The following is a 21,975-nucleotide window of genomic DNA, read 5'->3' as shown; positions in this document are numbered from 1 at the left end:
GGAAATGTGCAGTGACAGTAAGTTTCCACTTGATAGCCTTCAGAACGTCTGTGAAGAGCTGTAAGCGTAATGAAAGGTAAACGTCATTCGCTCATTGCTGTCTATAAAATCTGGGCCGTTAGTCTATTACATAGTTCTCTCGTGGTAACTTCAGGCTTTTAACTGTTCTGTTTAATTGCTTGTAAATAAAGGTTATTTTCAACATTTCTTTTCTTGATACTAGAAAACATTGTCCCAGATCTTCTGGTTTCTGAATGGCTGAAAGATGTGCTACAGGATTCTTTTGAAGTCACAACGCAAGGACTTCACAGGAAGTTTCAAACTCTGATGGATAATTCCGCTGCTCACTGCCTCTGAAAAAGTCACCGACTCTGAGTTTGAGGGAGAGACTTCAGAGGTTCCCAAACTCACTTACCTGGATAGCTACTCAAGGAAAATTAGACTGAAAAAAATAACTGGTTGAAATCCTGAGAGGCAAGACTGGCTTCCAGGTAAAATAATTTGCTGGGGAGATCCTAGCAAAATTTGACACCAAATGCTATAAAAAGGGGGCTTGGTTGGCTTCTTCAATGATCTTGTATCGTGATGAAAGTCTCCAAGAACAAGAATGCTCAGCATTTCTGGAGAGCACTGGCTCAGAAATCCTAACCAGAAATGCAGAGCTCCAATATGGGATGGCAATCCAATGGTATTTTCCATGCCTCAGAAGATATGCTCATTATTCCAGAATAACATTAAGCACTGTGGAGTTTGTGCTACAAATAATCCTTCACATTCAGTTTTTGGGAGGTTTTGGCACATGCTGTTGCCCACTCTTTTTTTCACAATCTCTATGTATACTTTGTAGGTGATTCATTAGGAATTGTTAATTAGTGCCAAACTTGTGGTATTTCATACTGCACTTCCTATTAACCGCAATATAATCATTAGATTAAGCAGATCCCTTTTAAATCATAAATTTTCCATCATTGTATCAATAATGTACGTCAATAGTGTAAATCACACTTATTTTATGCTTTTCTGTATTCCTTCAGTGGACATGGGTGTTCCTGGCTGGGACATTATTTATTGCACATCCCTAATTGCCCTTGACTTGAATGTATTTCAGGGGACATTTAAGAGACTGGCGTTGCGTCTAGGCCAAACCTGGTACTTCTTTCCCTTAAGGACATTAGTGAACCAGGTGGGTTTTTACAACAATCAACAATGGTTTCAGGGTCATTGTTAGACTTTTAATTCTATATTTTTTTAAATTGAATTCAAATTTCACCATCTGCCATGATGGGATTTTATGTGCAGCCAAATATATATAGCAGGCTTATAACTCTTCATTAGCACCATGTATTAAGTACAATCCCCAATGTCATAAGGCCCAGGGATGTAAAAAATGGCAACTAAAGTTCAGAAGTTCCCTTTCCCTCTGACAATTATTAGTTGACTTGGTGTTTTAGTTATTGTGCATGAAACCATTAAGCTCATTATAATTCACCGTGGAAACCACAACTTAATAGAAGTATGCTAAAATCAGAAGCTCTGCTAAAGCAAACATATCACTGTGGGTAGAAATTGGACCGTAACATTCATACAGTAAAGGGGACAGTGGTGTACATGTTTACCTAACCCCATGAAACATAAGGTTTTCATCTGATATTAGCAAATGAAATGCAGTGAGTCTCTTGCCCGCAAGAGCACATTGTGCTTTTGTTCCTCAAGCTAAGACAGCATCAACGTTACATCTACCATATTTAAAGAATAAGATAAACTGCAAAATTTTTTGTCAATTAAATACTGCGCTTTAAATTTTTTAAAAAACATTGCTTCTTTACCCTTTTACATGTTCTTACCAGTTCAGAGGTATCTGCAATTCTATGTTTCTAGACTCTTACACAGTAACCGCACGAGTCAGAAAATAAAAAAGTCTAAAGTTTTTCCAGATTTTTTTTAAAACGCCTCTAACAAAATCACCTAATCAGCAGTGAAACTGAATTAAAAGCTACAGCCTAATTAACTTTGAGTAGATAATTTGAAAAGTTGTTTTTTTTTCCTTTAGCAGCTTATGATGGATTTGTGATTTCCCACTCCACCTTTTTCTCAGTTATTGATTTCATTTTCGTAATGAACATTAAAAAAATATAGATATTAATGTCCTAGACCTGGATGTACAGTGCATAGTTTCAAAATGTGTAAATTACACAAAACTTTGGAAGTTTTGAATTTGAAAAAAATAAAAGCAAATTACTGCGGATGCTGGACTCTGAAACCAAATGAGAAAATGCTGGAAAATCTCAGCAGATCCAGCAGTATCTGTAAGAAGAGAGAAGAGCTGATGTTTCAAGTCCTGATGACCCTTTGTCAAAGATTGACATTTGCTTTGAAAAGGGCCATCTGGACTTGAAATATCAGCTCCTTTCTCTCCTCACAGATGCTGCCAGACCTGCTGAGACTTTCTAGCATTTTCTCTTTTGGTTATGAATTTGAAAGATAGGGCCTCATAATAATGAAGAAAAGAAACATTGGATTATACCCTAAAACATTGGACTTTAAATAAAACCTAAATATTTTTCAACTCATTACTGCATTGCTGCTGGGTGATTTTCTCAGCTGAGAGCTGCCCCAGCTTATCTGTGTGTCTGTGTGTGTGTGTGTGTGTGTGTGTGTGTGTGTGTGTGTGTGTGTGTGTGTGTGTGTGTGTGTGTGTGTGTTCTGTGAGAACAAATGCTGGAAGGAATAAAAGACAACAAGGAAACAAACACAATACACCTGCAAAATAGCTACTTTTGCAGGTATATCTCAATCTCTCCCTCTTTCCGACAGTGGAAGTCAGCTGAATCAGCAAAAAACTGCAGCTGAGAAGAGAAGTGGAAGCTTCAGAGCACTGGAATTTCAAACCAACTATTTTCCTGTGAAGTCAGCTCAACCAGAATCTCAAATCACAATGGCTACAATGCCCAATCATCTACTCTCCACAAGTCAAGGACTGTTTGATGTACCTTTTAATTAATATTTATTTACTTTAAGCTCAATTCTCCCTTCTAATCTGTATGGATACATATGCATGTGTTTCACCATCTTCTTGCCTTTAGTAACGATTAAACTCACTTTATCTTTAAGTTTAAGTTTATCTATCAGTGTCACAAGTAAGCTTACATTAACACTACAATGAAGTTACTGTGAAAATCCTGTCAAAAAAAGCATAGTTACATTGGCTCCTTTTAAAACAAAACTGTTGGGTCTGGGGAAAAGGGTATCAATAAAAATGAATCCTTTTTAGATTCAATCTTGTTTTGACGAACTGAGGTGTTTATCCCACTTCATCCAGAAATGTAACAATTTGGGGGTATACCAGACTGACAGTGACAAACTGACTGATAAGGACATAGGAACATAGGAATTAGGAGCAGAAATAGGCAAATTCATCCTTTCGAGCTTGCTCCGCCATTCAATCAGATCAGCCTCATCTCTCCCAGTCTCAAATCCACCTCCCACTGTTCCCTACACTGCCTTATCCCGTTTTTTATTAGAAATATGTATATCTGCTTCCTGAAAACCTTCAACAGTTCAGCCTTCGCCACACTATGTGGCAGCGAGTTCCACAAATTCACCACCCATTGTGAGAAATAGTTCCTCCTCATCTCAGTTTTAAATCTACAGCCTGTCAAACTATACCAGTGACTTCTTGTTCGAGATTGCCCCGTAAGAGGAAACATTTGGTCTACATTTACTTTATTAATCCATTTCGAAGTGTTATATACCTCAATCAGATCCCCTCTCATCCTTCTTTATCCCAATGAGAATAAGCCTAAACTGTTTAAATTCTCCCCATACGTCAATCCTTTCATCCCCAGAATCAATCTGGTGAACTTCTTCTGAACTGCTTCTGATGACTGATCTCACCCGGATCAACAACTTTGGGGCATTTCACCTGGGGTGGACCATAACAAGTGACGGACTTCAGGAGCACATAGACAGGCAGATGGAATGGGTAGAGAAGTGGCAGATGACATTTATTGCAGGGAAATGTTAAGCTGAAATGATTCATTTTGGCAGGAAGAACAAGGAGAGACTATATAAAATAAAGGACCAATTCTAAAATAGGTGCAGGGCCAGAGGGACTAGAGAGTATATGTGGATAAATCATAACTCTGGAATGTTTCCAAGGGAATGGATATGATCATCAATTCAACAACTTCGTTTAAAAAAATCATATTACCTATTTTCTCTCTGCATTTGCTGACAAAGTGGTATGTGGATTCTGCAGGCTGCTATCAAAATTACATGAATGCTAGTCAATAAAGATGGAATCATAGAATCACTGAATACTATAGTGCAGAAGAGGTTCTTCAGCCCATCGTGTCTGCACTGATGCATGAAAGGCCCTGACCTGCCCACCTAATTCCACTTGCCAGCACTTGGCCAAAAACCTTGAATGTTTTGGCGTCCCGTACTCATCCAGGTACTTTTTAAAGGATGTGAGGCATCCCGCCTCCATACCACCCAGGCAGCGCGTTCCAGACCAGCACTGCTCTCTCGGTAAAAATGTTTTTCCTTAAATCCCTGCTAAACCTCCCACCCTCACTTTTAATTTGTGTCCCCTAGTAGCTGACCCTTCAACTAAAGGGAACAGCTTCTCCCTGTCCATCCTGTAGTTTAGCCTCATTCTAAGCCAGTTTTCCAATGTAGTCCACTGCAGACTCAATGGGCCGAAGGGCCTTTTCTGCACTTTGCAGCTCTATGACATATCTTTTGGACACAGTGAGAAGCCTCACAACATAGAACATAGAACATTACAGCACAGAACAGGCCCTTTGGCCCACGATGTTGCGTCGACCAGTTAAAAAACAATGACCCACTAACCTAAACCAATCCCTTTTCATCCATAAACCTATCCACGGATCTCTTAAACGCCCCCAAACTAGGCGCATTTACAACCTCAGCAGGCAGGGCATTCCAATCCCTCACCACCCTCTGGGTAAAGAACCTACCCCTGACATCCGTCCTATAACTACCCCCCCTTAATTTAAAGCCATGCCCCCTCGTGCTAGCTTTCTCCATCCGAGGAAAAAGGCTATCACTGTCCACCCTATCTAAACCTCTAATCATCTTATATGTTTCAATAAGATCCCCTCTTAGCCACCTTCTTTCCAGCGAAAACAACCCCAAATCCCTCAGTCTCTCCTCATAGGACCTCCCCTCCATACCAGGCAACATCCTGGTAAACCTCCTCTGTACCCTCTCCAAAGCCTCCACATCCTTCCTGTAATGTGGGGACCAGAACTGCACACAATACTCCAAGTGCGGCCGCACCAGAGTTGTGTACACTTGCAACATGACGCTGCGACTCCTAAATTCAATCCCCCTACCAATAAACAATAAACAACACCAGGTTAAAGTCCAACAGGTTTATTTGGTAGCATGACCTTTCCAAGCGCTGCCCCTTCAGCAGGTGAGTGCAGGATTTGGTTCACAAACGGGCCATATATAGACACAAATTCAATTATAAAATAATGGTTGGAGTCTTAACAGGTAATCAGGGAGATAAGTGTGGCGCCTCTCCTGAATGAGGCGAGTGAATTGATAACAGCAAACAAAGAAATGGCTGGTATGTTAAATAAATTTTTTGCATCAGTCTTCACTGTGGAAGACATTACAAATATCCCCCAAGTTGTCAGATGGGCTGATTTCAAATAAAATAGTAGAACTTACAAAAATCCCAACCACAAAGGATTCAGTAGCAGAGAAACTTGAAGGTTTAAGGCAGACAAGTCACCAGGACCTGATGCTAATGTTCTCACGGAAATTGCTGCAACGATAACGACGCATTGGTTGAAACCTTTCTATAACTTGCTAGATTCCGGGAAAGTACCAGGTGATTGGAAAACAGCCAGTGTTTCCCCATTGTTCAAAACGGAGAAAGGTAGAAGGCAGGGAATTATAGGCCAGTTAGTTTAACATCTATTATTAGCAAGATGGCCAAAGTCAATAATCAAAGAGGAAATAGATAATCATTTAGGAAAGCTGAATATAATCAAATCTAGTCAACATGGTTTTATGAAAGACAAATCATGTTTGACAAATTTGCTTGAATGCTTTGAGGATGTAACAGAGAGAATGTACAGAGGGGAACCTGTAGATGTAGTGTAATTAGACTTTCAAAAGGCATTTGACAAGATGCTACATAAGAGGCTGGTGCATAAAGTAAACGCCTATGGAATTTGAGGAAGTGTGTTAGCATGGATTGAAAACTGACTATCAGGTAAAAAACAGTGTTGGAATAAAGGGCCATTTTCTTTATAACAATCTCTCGACAACAATCTGAGATCCCTACCTGCTTCAAGAAGACAACCATCACCCTGTTACCTAAGAAAAACCAAGCAGCATGCCTTAATGACTATTGCCCGGTGGCTTTGACACCCATCATTATGAAGTGCTTCAAAAGGCTAGTCATGGCACAAATCAATTCCAGCCTCCCGGACTACCTGGGTCCACTACAGTTTGCCTATTGCAGCAATAGGTCCACAGAAGATGCCATCTCCCTGGCCCTAAACTCAATCCTGGAATACCTAGATAACAAGGACATCTATGTCAGACTCCTATTTATTGACTACAGCTCAGCCTTCAACACCATTATTTTCATGAAACTCATTTCCAAACTCCTTGGCCTAGGTCTCGGCACCTCCCTCTGTGACTGGATCCTGAACTTCCTAACTCACAGACCACAAGTAAGGATGAGCAACAACACCTCCTCCATGATCATCCTCAACACCGGTGCCCCACAAGGCTGTGTTCTCAGCTCCCTACTATAGTCCTTATACACCTATAACTGTGTGACCAAATTCCCCTCCAATTCAATTTTCAAGTTTACTGATGACACCACCATAGTGGGTCAGATCTCAAACAACGATGAGACAGACTACAATGAGATAGAGAATCTGGTGAGCTGGAGCAACAATAATAATCTCTCCCTGAATGTCAACAAAATGAAAGATTGCTATTGACTTCAGCGTAAAGGAGAACATGTCCCGTCTACATCAACAGAGATGAAGTAGGAAGGGTCGACAGCTTCAAGTTTTTAAGCGTGCAAATCACCAACAACCTGTCCTGGTCCCCCCATGCCGACACTATAGTTAAGAAAGCCCACCAATGCCTCTACTTTCTCAGAAGACTAAGGAAATTTGGCATGCCCATCATCTATGCACCATCCTCCTATGTGCTTCCCATCCATGCACTTTCCTTCAGTGAATATGTATCTCGAACAGCTCATCCCAGAGGATTGGGAGGTTTTTAGGTGACTCTCACCAACTTTTACACTATAGAAAGCATTCTTTCTGGTTGTATCACAGCTTGATATGGCTCCTGCTCTGCCCAAGACCACAAGGAACTACAAAAGGTTGTGAATGGAGCCCAATCTATCATGCAAACCAGCCTCCCATCCATTGACTCTATCTACACTTCCCGCTGCCTCGGCAAAGCAACTAGCATAATTAAGTTCCTCTTGCACTGCGGATGTTCTCTCTTCCATCTTCTTCAGGCGGGGAAAAGTTACAAAAGTCTGAGCTCATGTACCAACTGACTCAAGAACAGATTCTTCCCTGGTGCTGGAAGACTTTTGAATGAACTTATTTTGCATTAAGTTGATTTTTCTCTACCCCCTAGCTATGACTGTAACATTACATTCTGTACTCTCTCGTTTCCTTCTCTATGAACGGTATGTTTCATCCGTATAGCACGCAAGGAACAATATTTTTCAATCTGTGTTAATACATGTGACAATAATAAATCAAATCAAATCAAATTTTCAGAGCGGAAAGATGTAACTTATAGAGTACCACAAGGATTAGTTCTCTGCTTGCAATTGTTCACTGTTAACATTAATGATTAGGAGGAAGGAGCCGAATGTAAGGTTTTCAAATTTGCAGGTAATATGAAGATAGTTGGAAGATCAGGTTATGATGAGGATAATGTGATTCTGCAACCGGATATAGGTAGATTGGGTGACTGGACATAAACCTGGCAAATGTAACTTAAGGTGGGGAAGTATGAAGTCATACACAGAGAAACATAGAGACTAGAAGCAGCAGTAGGCCACTTGGCCCTTTGAGTCTGCTCCACTATCCATTTTGATCATGGCTGATCATCAAATTCAATATCCTGATCCTCCTCCCCATATCCCTTGATCCCATTAGCCCTCACGTTAAATCTAATTTCTTCTTGAAATAGGCAATATTTTGATAGAAACATAGCAAGTACACTTTGGTAGGAGGAATCAAAAAAGGCAGATCATTATCTAAATGGAGAGATGTTGCAGGTGTGTGAAGTGTAGGCGGATCCAGATAATCTAGCGCATAAATCACAATAGCTAGCAAGCAGGTCCAACAAGTGATTAAGAAGGCAAATGACATTTTGGCCTTTATTGTAGATGGGTTGGAGTTTAAAAATAGGGATGTTTTGTTGCAATTGTACAGGGTGTTCGTGAGGCCTCACCTGGAATTCTGGTACACTTGTGGCCCCCTTTCCTTAAAAAGGATATAGTAACATTGGAGACAGTCCAAAGGAGATTAACCAGGCTAATTCCTGGGGATAAGAGGGTTGTCAAATCAAGAGAGACTAAATAGTTGGTGTCTGTATTCCTTGGAGTTTGGAAGAGTGAGAGGTGACCTTAATGAAGCATGTAAGATCCTGAAGGGACTTGACAGGGTAGATGGTAAGATGTTTTCACAAGTGGTGGTCTTGAACAAGTGGGTATAGCTAGAAATTAAAGGGTCAGCCATTTAAAACTGAGGTGCATAGAAATTTCTTCTCACAGAGGGTGAATCTGTGGAATTCTCTGCCCGAAAGAATGATGGAGGCTGGATCATTAGAGGTACTCAAAGCGGAGATGGATCAATATTTGATAGATTGAGGAATAGAGGGCTATGTGGGAAATGGCATGAAAAGTCATTGAGGCTGGCAGAGATCACCCATAATTATATTGAATGGCAGGGCAGGCTTGAAGTGCCCTACGGCCTACTCCTGCCTCTATTTCTTGTGTTGATCCTACATCAGCACAATATGGTCTTCATCTTTTGAAATTCTGTCAAAAGCATTCAGCATACTTCTGACCTTGGCAATTTGAAAACCTCTAATGTTCAGAAAAATCTATTTCCACATATGTGGTCTGCCAGATGTTTGTCAGAGGGAACTGAGAAAACAGCTGCAATATTAAGCTTTTATTCAGATGGAAAAACAACAAGGTTAATCTCATCTCCATTTCCCTGGGAGCCCCTGGAAACCTTTGCTGGAGAAAATTGGAGTGACTGACACACTCCTAGTTTTAACGGAGGCAAGATAGGGGGCAAACAACCAATTGGCTCACAGGAAGTGGGTGGTCATTTAAATATTATAATGAGGCTGCATCGCTCTATTTAACTTTGGTTGGTTAGGTTTCCAGAGAATCAGGAAACTTGACAAGTAAAGGGAGGTGAGGAATACTTTGCAGAAAAGATAATTGTCTTTTCAGCACTAGTGTGGGCAAGGTGAAGAAGCATTGTTTTCCCTCAGCCTACCCCTAACCTGCTTCCCCATGTTCCATTGGACCCCATCCTTCATAATCCCAACAACCCCCATGGGATCAGAGCCTCCCCAGTCCCCAGGATCAGATTCCCATCATGATCAGGTCAAGCCCTAGAACAATATTCTCACCCTGAGATTAGATCCTTCATGATCAAGCACCCCCACAAGTTGAGATTCCCCCCCCATGTTCAGACTGCATGCCCCATCTCCTCCCCCCCAACACATTTTGAATCACCCTGCAATTGGAACCCACTCCCCGACAACCCCCCTGACAAGTAGAGCCACCCAGTGATAACTGATTCTACAATCTGCATCTCCTGTTTTGTGATCAGAAACTGGCCCCTCTGCATCACACGCTCTGTAATTGGAGACACCCCTGATAGAGACCCCACCACAGAAAGCCACCCCATCCTGTTATCAGGCCCTCTGCAAACAAACACGAACCTGACGAGAGCCCTCTCCTATGATTAGATAGGCCAGCCACACAAATATTGCCCATGATCAGAGCTCCCCTCAAAAGCCTTCCTAAGATCAAACACACCAGACTGTCACACCCTCTTCACGGTAAATCTCTCTGCAATGAAACCCGTCTCCATCTGTTGCAGTTGATCAGGTCAGCTTGCGGTCAAAACCTACTTCTAACATCAGATAGCCCTGTGTTCAGAACCAACCTCGATGATCGGACCCCATTGTGATCAGAACTCTCTTTGCTATTAGGTGGCTCCAGTATGAGGGCCACCTGTGATCAGCAAATCGCCCTGTGTTCAAAACCACCCACCTCAGGTCAAGCTCCATTCCCCCACCACTGTCCACGATTGCCCACCAAGATAAGATCACTATCGCCGCAGGAGGGAGAGAGCAATCCTCCACTTCCATATTTTCAAACTTAACTGTCCCCCAATCCCAGCCACCATTCACAAGAGTAACTCCAATAAATATTAGAGCCATTAAGTGTAAATCTAAGAAAAATTCAATTTACAAGCACCTCATTAGCCTTTCCTGAGGATGTTGTTTTTACCATTGAGCATCTGTCGGCTGCACTAATGAGACCCTGTGCATCAGTGGGTTGTTAGTTCTGACATCCACAATTGGAAGTGGCTGTACTTGAATCAGGTTGCAGTCCAGATCCAAAAAACAATTATCTTAACTACCCAGCCACTCCCAAAGGATGTTAACTTTCCACCTAAAATTGAGAACAGGATTTGAAGGAAGATTAACTTTTATCTTGACTCATTGCTTGCAAGCAAAAATCAGGGGGGGAGAAATAAGTTGGTGTTATTTGTGTTAGGTGCTAAGAGGATGAAAAGATGCTCTTATAATATTTCACATCAGATCATGAAGACAGACCTGTATGGGATAGAATGGGGTTACTACTATTGAAGCAGACAGCTCCAATTCTGATTTTGTTGCATTTGATGACTGGTTGCAAATCAGCTTTCTTCAGCTATAACCAGTCTACAATGTACTTATTGTATTGAAACACAGACAAGCACATTTTGTAAATTATACTGTATTTACCTCACTCTGCCAGCCATGAGCTAAATGGAGTGTAGTGCCACTGCCAGCAGCCTAGAAATAACCCAAGCTTTGTGGCACAGTTTACCAGTCAGCAGAGAGAGCAGTGCACACATTTAGAGACACCTGCGCAGATTACAACTCCTCAGAATGCAGGATGAGAGCATCTGTTTATAAAATATCCACCAGGCCCAACAGTCTAGAAAAATCTTAAACCTGGTTAATCATCATGCCAGAATGATACTCCATACATTGTCAAACCTAAATGGTGTAAGATGCCTCCATCCACAAGAAGCCTTGTACAGATTAGTATCAAGGGATAATATTAACCCCAATAAACAGGTAGGTTTGGTTTGAGTGGGAAGCAATCTGAAACAGGAACTCAGCCCACCTCAATCTTTCAGTTTTATCGGTGGTAGGACAGTAAGTGGGCAACAAATCTGTTTCCTGGAGGCAGATCAGCCACTGAAACCTTTTAAGGAAGTTGCACATCTCCAATTTAACTGCCTATTTTTAATCACAGTTGACCAGGTTTCCAGGGCCTCAGGAAATCTCACAGATGCAAGGAGACAAAAAAGGTTAAATCTCTGATATAAGTGTCCCGACAGCACTGCTTGTGGGCTAGTAGGAGCAGGAATGTTTCTTCAAGACCTAACAAGCTCTCACATCTACCAACACTCCCTCACTGAAACCCCCATGAGCACCAACCCCCTACCTTCACGCTGAACACGTCCACATGATTCTCCTCCCCCTCTTGTCCACCAGCCTTCTGTGATCACTGACTCGCTCCTGACTCCCATCTCTCCCTCAATCTCTCTCCAACCTCCCCTTGCTGACTCCCATCCTTCAAACCACATTGTCACAACCTCCCCAGCCTTGTGATTGCCGAACAAAGGACATCGGCCTTCTCCTGAGCTACGGCCTTGGTTGCAGACTCCCCATCCAACTGGGAGTCAAGCCTAACAATCAGATTGGCTTCAAGGTCAGATCCTGCTTAAAAAGAAAGATGGCCATGGTATGGAGTTAAAGTTGTCAGTGTTTAGAATAACCTTTTTTTCCGGTTTTCTCAAACAAACCGCCTCTCTCCAGGCTTTGAAATCTCAACACCCCCACCCCTGTAAATGTTGAGACTCTATAACCTGGCTGGGAGCTGTGGCAGAGTTTTTACTGTCATTCTTCATCAACGTGCAGCAGAAGTCCTTCAATCTTGCATCCTTACATCATTATGCATGGTTTAGAAAGAGTTGGTTTCTAAATTGCCTTTAAGAAAATTGAATGAATGATGAGACAGTAATTTTGCCGCACCCACCAAGTCAAGAAGTGAATCATAAATGCTGCAACAGGCACTCAAGCATAAAAAACACGTTCTATCAATTCGAAGACTCAGGAAGCAAAACAGCAATATTCCGCAGAAAGAACACTGAGTAAGATGGAATAAGTCATGGTTTCAGCAATCTGTCTAGAATAATAGCAATGACACCCCAGCAATGCAACAGCAAAGAAACATCATAGCCGTTGCCAATAATGACATTATGGTGAGTCAGCAGATTCCCCATTCATTATTGCAAAATGTAAAAAACATTTCTGATCATTTTATGTACAATGTGTGGTCTTTCAGGTAGAATGTGGTGAGGTATTTATTGCACATCCCATATTGGAATGTTACTAGACTGCCTCTTGACCATCTTAAGCTGTCTATGAAATAATCATGAACCTACGATTTCTACAACTCCTGAAAGCCATTTTCTGCAGTCAACCCAACCAAATTCAACAGCGAGAATGTGCATTCTAAGGGAGGTCTATTCAATTTTTGCAACACATTACAAAGTGCTTGAAACATATTTAGATGTCATTTTCTCCTGGCTTAAAGTCCATTTTCTGCTATCTTTTTGGATGGTTGTTAAGCACTTTACACTTTGCAGTCACACCAAAAACAGAATTGATTGCAATATGACCCCCTAGATCTAACGCACTAATCCCAGGATCTGGTGCATTTGGAAATGAATTCCCAGATTTCAGGTGGCAGTGTAAAGGTCGTCTTCTGCAGTTCATGTCCCATAAGCTATAGAAAAGAATTTCTTATTGGTTCTGAAAATTATCCCTCTATTTGTTGTCCTGGGATGGTTTAAATAATTTTAATACCTCCAAAATCTACCTGTTTGTTGTTTATGTGTCACTGTCTCCCCATGAACTCAAATCAAGTTTTGAATAGGGTCTTCAGACCTGATCCATTTACTCCTTCGTTCAATCAGCAAAGTAGCTACCAGAATGAAAGCAGCGTTTTCCCTTTGAATTTCATTCAAATCATTGGTACCAGGGTGGCAATTCCTTGTTGTGGATAAAACTTTCTACACTCAATTGTCCCCTACCAGTCTGAGAGTATTTTCTATTGAATATGGATATGAATTTGACAGTGAAACATTTGCACACAGATATCCCTTGCCTGCTTGTTATACCACAATGTCACAACAGAAAAGAAGTTTATAATCTTTAATAAATAAAAGAAGAAAAGAGCGGTGGAAATCTGGAGTTGAGCAGAAAATGTTGGATATATACAGCTGGTCAATGAACAGGTGTAAAAAGAAAGGACAGGCTAGTTTTTCAGGGTCCTTTGTTAATGTATTGTTGTGATAGCTCATGGAGACATTCTTCTTATCTCTGCACGGTACCAATGGAAAGGCAAAGCATTACACACAGTCACCAACCAAATCTACATTGATATAGAATACATTATTATCTACCTGAATGCCCAGAGACTGAGCCATTCAGTTAAATGGGAAAAAAAATACTGACTTCTCATGAAAGAACAAGCAGTCTTGACATTCTTGCAGGAGACCAATCTTTCCTCACAAAATCCAAGTGAGAAGATTACTGGATTAGATTTTATATAGTTCACTATCTGGAATGTGTTGGATGTTCTTTGAAAAACAGAGGCTGTCATTGTAAACATTAGAGCTCTCAATGTAACTGACATCTACATCAAACTTATGCGATCGATTTTATTTTTACATTTTATGTTAGATGTCCTAAGAACAAGGTGCATCTGGAAGTATTTGGAACGAAGACAGATGATACACAATTTTGCTATAATATTAGCTGAGAGTACAGGAAGAGTTGAAGGAACTTGGCTATGCTATCAATGTATAAAACATAGACTTCCTGCAGGTCTACATGTTCCAGAATCCCTCGTGAAATAAGAAATCAATTCTATACGTACACCTCTGTGCAAAGGAACCAAGTTCTAGGTACATTTCAGACAGCCCCATCTGAAGTGTAACTAATGTTAGTTTTTAAAACATTTCCTCTCAGGAAGTATCTTTGGCAAGGCTGACATATTGTCCAACTCTAGTTATACTGAGACAGTAACGGTGGCGGCTATTTATTGAGCTACCGCAGTTCTGATACTCTTATATAACTCAGTTGCTTATTTGAGAGAGCAGTTAACAGTCAATTTGGTCCCTTAGTGCAGAACCAAAGTTACAGATAGGCCAGATTGTGTAGGAGAGGCAAGTTCACTTTTCTAAAGGGCAATACTGTATCAGTTGGGGTTTGATGAAAATATTTGACTATTTACAGATTTGTGTTCAATAAATTCAAATTCTCGCATTGCTGTGATGGAATTTGAGCTCATATTCTCCTGGATTGCTAAAATCCAGGCCTCTGGATCATTAGGCAAGTCACATAGCTGCAATACTAATGTAATCTTTCATTAATTAATATAAATTAATATTTTGCACGTAACTTCGAGCACACTAAATGCTTATGTGAGATTGGGAAAAATCAATATTGTCTTCCGATGGCTTTGGTAACTCAGTAACCGTGACAGCTCAGTAAAATATCTATAAAGTTAGATGCAAAAATCTCAAAATTTATTTAGTTCTGTTGTGCCAAACTCTCTGATGTAATAGACTTTTGGCTCCTCTTTAAAAGTGAAACAGTTTATTATTCATTTTATATAGTTCCCCACCATGTTCATGGAAGGAGGTGTTTATTGTATAAATGATTGATGGTGAATAAAACACAATGTTTAGCGATGCAGACAGTTGCACACTTCACATACCACAATGAAAATTGGTGATAAAATTGTCGGTTAAAGTGTGTGCTTGATAAATGTCAAAGTTGATTTCTTCACAAATGATAACATAATGATCTAAATGGATGTATGGCACTTCCTACTGATAAATACATGTTCATTTTTATCCATATTCTAGTTGCAGCAACATGATGTATTTCATATGCCATGACTATTAATAAGCTTTATTATTTGATGATTAATTCTTTAATTTTTAAATTGCTTAAGTATTGGAATATCTGTGTGAACTACTCTCATGGCAACAGAGAAAAAAATAATAGCTTAAGGTAAGGATATACTTGTCTGTTAGGACTAATGTCTGCATCACAAAAATCACTATTTACGTTTACAAGCTCTATTTTGCGACCTCACATATGGCCTAGTGTTCCAGTAACATATGGGGCAGGATTTTCCGGTCACACTCGCCCTGAAACCAGAAAATCAGATCTTTCCATGGTCCACTCCTCACCCTCTTCTATTCCCAGGGTAGGCGGAACAGGAAAATTCGCCCCTTGGCTTCTGCTCAATTTGAATCTTTAGTGTGTTTAAATGTTATTGGATCTTTAATTCGTATTAAAAGCAGAAACATGCCTGCTCTGTCTCTAAGTGGGATTAAATTAAGATTGACTGCTGAGTTTGTCCTCACCTTGAACCTCATTTCATTTGGTGCAACTGAAATCATGTTTATAGGAGAGATCAAAATCAGCTTCATTTACATTGATCGAAACTGAATTCACACTCTCTCTGTGGTTGTACGGTGCCTTGTCCTCAGCATGTGATACACACATATTGCTCTATGTATGTGATATCAGTTGCCATGTGTAGCAGATGGTATGAAATGAATATAGGAAATGTCTATTGTTTGGCAAAAGAATAGCACAAATTTGAATCACATCAACGTAGAAGCTAAATTTTCAATCACAAAACATTTATTTTAAAACTACAAGATTAAATGCAGTTGCTCTGCACATTTTAGTTCAGAAAAGCTGCAAAGTCAATGGAAATTTAACTGAACACATTTTCTCTCTTTTAAAATATTCCTTATTAAAAACTAAATTGCTGAAACTGATCAACTTTAACTTAATATAATCTGTTCTTTTAAAAAATATTTTGTGCAAGTATTATGAACTGATAACAACATTGAGAACTGTCTTAGAGGAGTTATGAAATGACTGTGTATAATTGTTGAATTAATAAATGAATCTCGCTGTCAGATCTCTTGGAAGTCAAAAAGTCACTTTGATTTATGAGAAACTATATGTTGAAGATTTAATCTGCAGATTCCACTCCCAATCCACCTTCCTCCCACTTCTGAATTCCCCTAAATGTCTCTAGAGAATCAGTGATCTTAAGATATGTTCCCCTTAATGCTGCCTAAATTCAGTCCTACACTCCTAGTTCTCCCAGCCCCAGTTTGTCCAGCCTATATGTCTTCTGGCCTCAACTTCAAACTTCCCTTCCCACAGACTTCTAAATACTCGCTGTCCTTCACTTGTCCCACATTTTCTTCATACTCCAAGTATCAAGAATTCCAGTCCCCTACAAATGTTTTCAAGCTCTGGTCACAACCTTAAGTGATCCAAGTTCCCACGCCTCGCTCTCTCAAGATATCTCCAACTTCCGTATTTCAAAGCCTGACCACTGCGACTTGCATTCTTCCACAAGCTGTTCCCACTAGGCTCACGCCCCTGCTTCCGACCAACTCCTGTGCTTTTGGTCCTTCTTGGCCAGAACCCATTACTTCCTGACCTAGCCCTTTGACAAGACCTCCGAAACAGTTTCTTTGTGTACAGCTTTTATAATGGCTGGAGTTTGTGACACGATGGCTGTGTACATTCAAGTGGACTTCCCAACATTTTGCTTCAAATAAGATGTACTCTCCTTTAAATACTTCTCTGCTTCTTTCCCAACCCCATTTTCACTTTTTCCTTAATAACTGCCCTTTTTCTGCTTAATTGGGCATTTTTAAAAAATGGTGAGATAACATGAGATTAGAAAGCAAACAAAATATCCTGAATGGGCAACAAAGACTTACAGGATGTGGAAGAAAAGACAAAAAGACAAAGATATAGATATACAGAGAAAGTCACTACAAATGCGTGTTGGCCATGTAGACAGATCAAAGGTGGACTAGTTGATCTTTTCCTGTCCTTCATTTCTGTATCAACACCTTTATCTCAGCAGTTTTTTGCCATATCTAAAGATGATACAGGATTCGCCCCAAAAATTCTAAGTCTCCAATTCGTGTGAAAACAGGAGTAACTCGCGTCGATTTTTTTAGCAGCATTTCTAGAATAAATCTCCAACACTGTGCATCACAGAGTGCCCCAGTAGGATTCACTCTGAAAATCAGGGGGCGGGACCGATTCTCACCCAATAGACCAGCAGCACAGTGCTGAGTGAGCCACTGCGCATGTGAAGATCTGTCAGCACAGAGATTGGTGCATGTGCCGCATTGCTGGCCTCCTGATCACTGGCCAGTCCTGCACCCGCTGTCGCTGGCCTTGCAGACCCCTCACCACCTGATTGCTGGTCTCCCGGACCTCCTCTGGGTGAGCCCCAATGTCCCCTCCCCGCCCCCCACCACCCCGCTGGCCAACCCTAATCACCCCGATCCCCTGCATCCAACCAACCTGGATCTCCCGATCCCTCCCACCCCCATGGCAGCCCCAACACCCACACTGACAGTCCCAAACTTCCCACTCCCTTGCAGTCCTGATCCCTGCACCCCCAGCAGACCCGATGCCCAGATAGTCCCAACCCTCCCCACATCCGGATGACCAGCCCCAATTGCCATCCTCCCTCCTTCTGCCCGTGATCCTGAATGCAGAGTGGCAACGGGATGCCCCACATCCACCGAATGCCCCAATAGGCCTTGACCCCCTCCCCCCCATAAGCCTCTCCCCCTCTGGCCCCATCTCCTTAGCACTGCCCGATGCCTGGTGGGCATTGCTAAGCTGCCCTTGGGCGGTGCCAGATTTCCCCATGGGCAGTGTGAGTTGCCAGGCTGGCACTTTCCAAGAGGCACCCCCCCCCTCAATTTACCCCTGACCTCCTAGGGGGCCTCAGGGGCCTCTGTTGCATCCAGTGGGGTCAGCCGCCTGTAAACCCTGCTGGAGTGAACCATTCCTGGTGGGGGGAATTGCTACTGGGCCGGGAGACTTCTGTTCTGGGCCTGCTGATGACATGGAAATGAAGATTTCTATATTGTAATCAGCTCCACACTGATATCTTTGGTTGGGAGATGCGCAGATGCCCGGGTGCCCAGCAGGAGGCTTGCGAAACAGCCTCCACTGATGTCTCCTCACCAATGTTAAAGAGTCCATATAAATCCAAACTATTATTGCAATGATACAATGTCAACATAAACACCACCATCATCACTCCATTGCGATGGCAAACAATATAACATTTATACAACATGATGATTAATTCCCACAAGGGTTACGTAGCTGCTCTCAGTTTGGAAAACAAACTCAAAACATTGCTAAACAGAGACGTGACAATGATGTCCCTTTAATCGTTAACAAATCACTGAAGTGGCAAAAGCATCTGAGGTCAATGAGAAAGTCATCTGGTACATAGAACAGGAGGTGCTGCTAATGGTATACAACAAGTACCATTACATAATGATAATGGAAACAACTGTCAGCATGTGATTTAACTGGGCACAAATGTTAATTTATAAAGTCAAACTGAGTGAAAAATAAACCAACGTTATAGACAATGATTAAAACCAAAGCACCAAATCATCAAAAAAAGTTTTAAAATTCCGTTCCCACCTTTGCATCAATCCAGGAATCAGCTTCTTTCATATTATGGACTGAATGCCCCCCCGCCCCCCCACCTTGATATCAAGAATGGAGGCAGTGGAAGGTTGGTAGTGGAAAGCAGATCAGAGATGGCCGTGTCCAAAAATACTGGCACCAGTTGGCATGTCAGTCTTGAAATGCCTTTTTCATTGAAACCTATAAAACCTGAGGGGGCACTGATAGACAGTTGGGTCTGAGTCTATGATTAATAATGGACACATAGAGTTTTGCACACAATGTCACTGAATGTTCACCAAAATGGCAGCAAACAAGCCAGCTTTGTCCTTGCATCTGAGATCTGCCATTGGCAGAAAGCTGATTAAAGTTAAGATGAGCCCTTAGTTGGCAGGGAGATGTGTTTTCTGCCTAATTAGGGGCAGTGGGCAGGAGCAAAAGCTGCTCAGGTAAGTAACTGGAAGGGATTAAAGGGAGTCATGTGCCCTGTTCTGCTGACAGCAAGTTTGGGTGGCCTGGGTATTAAAGATAAAAGGGAAGTCCAGGTAGTTTTACTGGTAAGAAGTTTCATGCCTGTAAACAATGGCCAAAACATCTGTGCTAATGGTGGATGAACTGTGAGTCCCTAAATTCCCTGAAACATGTTAAGAACGTCAGGTTTTGTAAAAGGCTATACTTTAAACCGTCCATTTTGTTTCAAGATAAGACAAGGTTCTGAGTTGAAAGGATAGCTATTTAGTCTTTCTACCTGGATACAAGGCCTACGTGATTCACATTGCCATGGAGATGTGCAATGAGAGGGGGAGAGTCCATAGGAAGCCATCGTAGGATTGGCTTACTGGACATTTTCGTAAAATATCATTGAACCTCACAGACAATGTCAGTCTACAACATTTTGAATGAGAGAGAGAGAGAGAGATAAGGCACGGAGATCAAGATCGCAAGTCTCTATGGTTCATCACACAAGAATGCAATGGCTGAGAAAGAAAAAGAGAGGAAAAATTTTCTTAGGAGCTTGGATTCACTTTGGACTGGTTCCAGGGGAATAGAATATTTATCTAAGGGACAGTGTACAGTGGACACAGGTTTTTGCTTATATTAGGTGGTAAATGGGGAAACTTTTCTGTGGTTTGGAGTATAAATTATCAACTGAAATTGTCTTTACTCTACATTTGTTTAAAGTTTATGTGTTATGATAAAAGTCTTAAAACTTTGAATCTTGTAATTTAGTTCCTTTAAATTGATCACTGGGAATTCAAATTTCTTTTAAAAAATTATTGGTCTTTACAGGGATTGTAACAGTCTCTAATTCTCCGATGTGAAAAGGGAAAGATCAATTGCGTACAGGCAGACAACCAGCTCAGCAGATTGGAGTGCAGTGCTCCTGCTAAGCTAACAGGACCTCTCTTCCTGTCTAGTGAGTGCAGCCAAAGATCCTTCAGTTTAGGAGTTCACCACTGGTCCTCCACTCCCTTGCTCTGCCCCCACAGTAGTGGCCAGGCTGTTTTTCTTTGTTTTTTTTGTTTAAAGATTTTAAACATTAGCCGAGAGGACGCCTTCTTGTGGCAAATCCCTTCCAGTTACTTACCTGAGCAGCCTTTGCCCCTCTGATGCATTGAGAGCCAGCCCACTGCCCTTAATTATTCAGAAAACACATCTCCCTGCCAACTAAGGGCTCATCTTAACTTTAATCAACTTTCCGCCCACGGCAGATGCAAGGACAAACCTGGCTCATTTCTTGCCATTTTGGTGAACATTCAGTGACATTGTGTGCAAAACTCTATGTGTCCAATATGAGTCCTCCTGAATATTTGTCTCTACTCAAATTATTTATTCCTTGCACATTTTCAGTTGTTCTACATGACTGGTTTCTGCAATTGGAGGACTGAACATTGCCTTGACTGTGTACTGTTTCTACTCCTCATACCTATCTGCCTGTTCATTTGAGTTGGTATTGTAGAGAAAACTGGAGGGTCTACTATGTGTATGATCTGGCTATCACAGTATAGTTTAAATGTTCTGAATGTGAAGAGTCCAACCAGAAGTAGAGGAATTTATATCTCACAATAGTTCAACCAGTAACACAGTGACCTTCTACATGTTTCCTGGATCAGCATCAGTTAAATAATAATTCAGGTCCACAAAACACCAGTGATTGCATTAAGGGAAGTTACTCCCCTTGGTAGGTAAGGCTTTGCATGTGTATAAACAGCTACCCAACATATTCCCAGCACTGAGGCAGCATTTAGGACAGGGGTTCCCATAAACGATTTTGGGATTTTTGGGAGAAATCATCTAATGATATGTTTAGTGACCAGAATTTTCCACCATTCTTGCTGGTGTGATCTTTTAGTCCCAAAGGCAAACCCCCATTGCAGGTTTCCTGATAGTAGGGGGTGCATTGAATAGGAAACCCCTTGACAGCAGCGGGATCAGACGATCTCACAGCAGCCAATCCAAAATACACCACCTCATGGCGGGCGTGGAAAATCCTGCCCACGGTCTAATGCAAACAATGATTTTTTTCCTGTTTTCCTTTTTAATTCATTTTTTTTCACTGCCTATGTAAGTCTTGTCATAGCACTCCAGGCATTGTCAAGACAATTCAGTCTTTGGCAGGAACAAAAGGAATTTATTAATAAAGAGAAATTTGCAGCCCTAGGCTGCCTTGGAGCAGCCTCTCTGGCTATTCCCATCCTTACATGCTTACTATATGGCTTCCAGATGTATTCTGCCCAAGTCAAAACTCCACCCTCGGGAGTGATCACTAACTCTTGGTTCCGATTGGTCCCTCAAGCCAGGTGAGCCTCCTCTCCAGACGCATAATCACTACATTCTTCCCCTTTAATTTTTTTTATAAATCTTCAAAATCAATTTACTCAAAGCCACGTTTGAATTAAATATTATACAAACAAGTTAGACATTTGTAAATCAATAGAGCAATTGTTCAGTGATGAGACCTCAAGGCTGGAAGTTAACGTAACACTTCTACTAGTTGGCTTCATCTATGCACAATTCCAAATGTAGTCTTGCATGGGATTCTTCCATACAGGCTTACTGCTTTCTGAGTTC

Source organism: Carcharhinus amblyrhynchos, chromosome 3, assembly GCF_965287045.1.
Source record: "Carcharhinus amblyrhynchos chromosome 3, sCarAmb.v2.hapA, whole genome shotgun sequence".
Classification (NCBI taxonomy): domain Eukaryota; kingdom Metazoa; phylum Chordata; class Chondrichthyes; order Carcharhiniformes; family Carcharhinidae; genus Carcharhinus; species Carcharhinus amblyrhynchos.
This window is presented reverse-complemented; position numbering follows the sequence as displayed.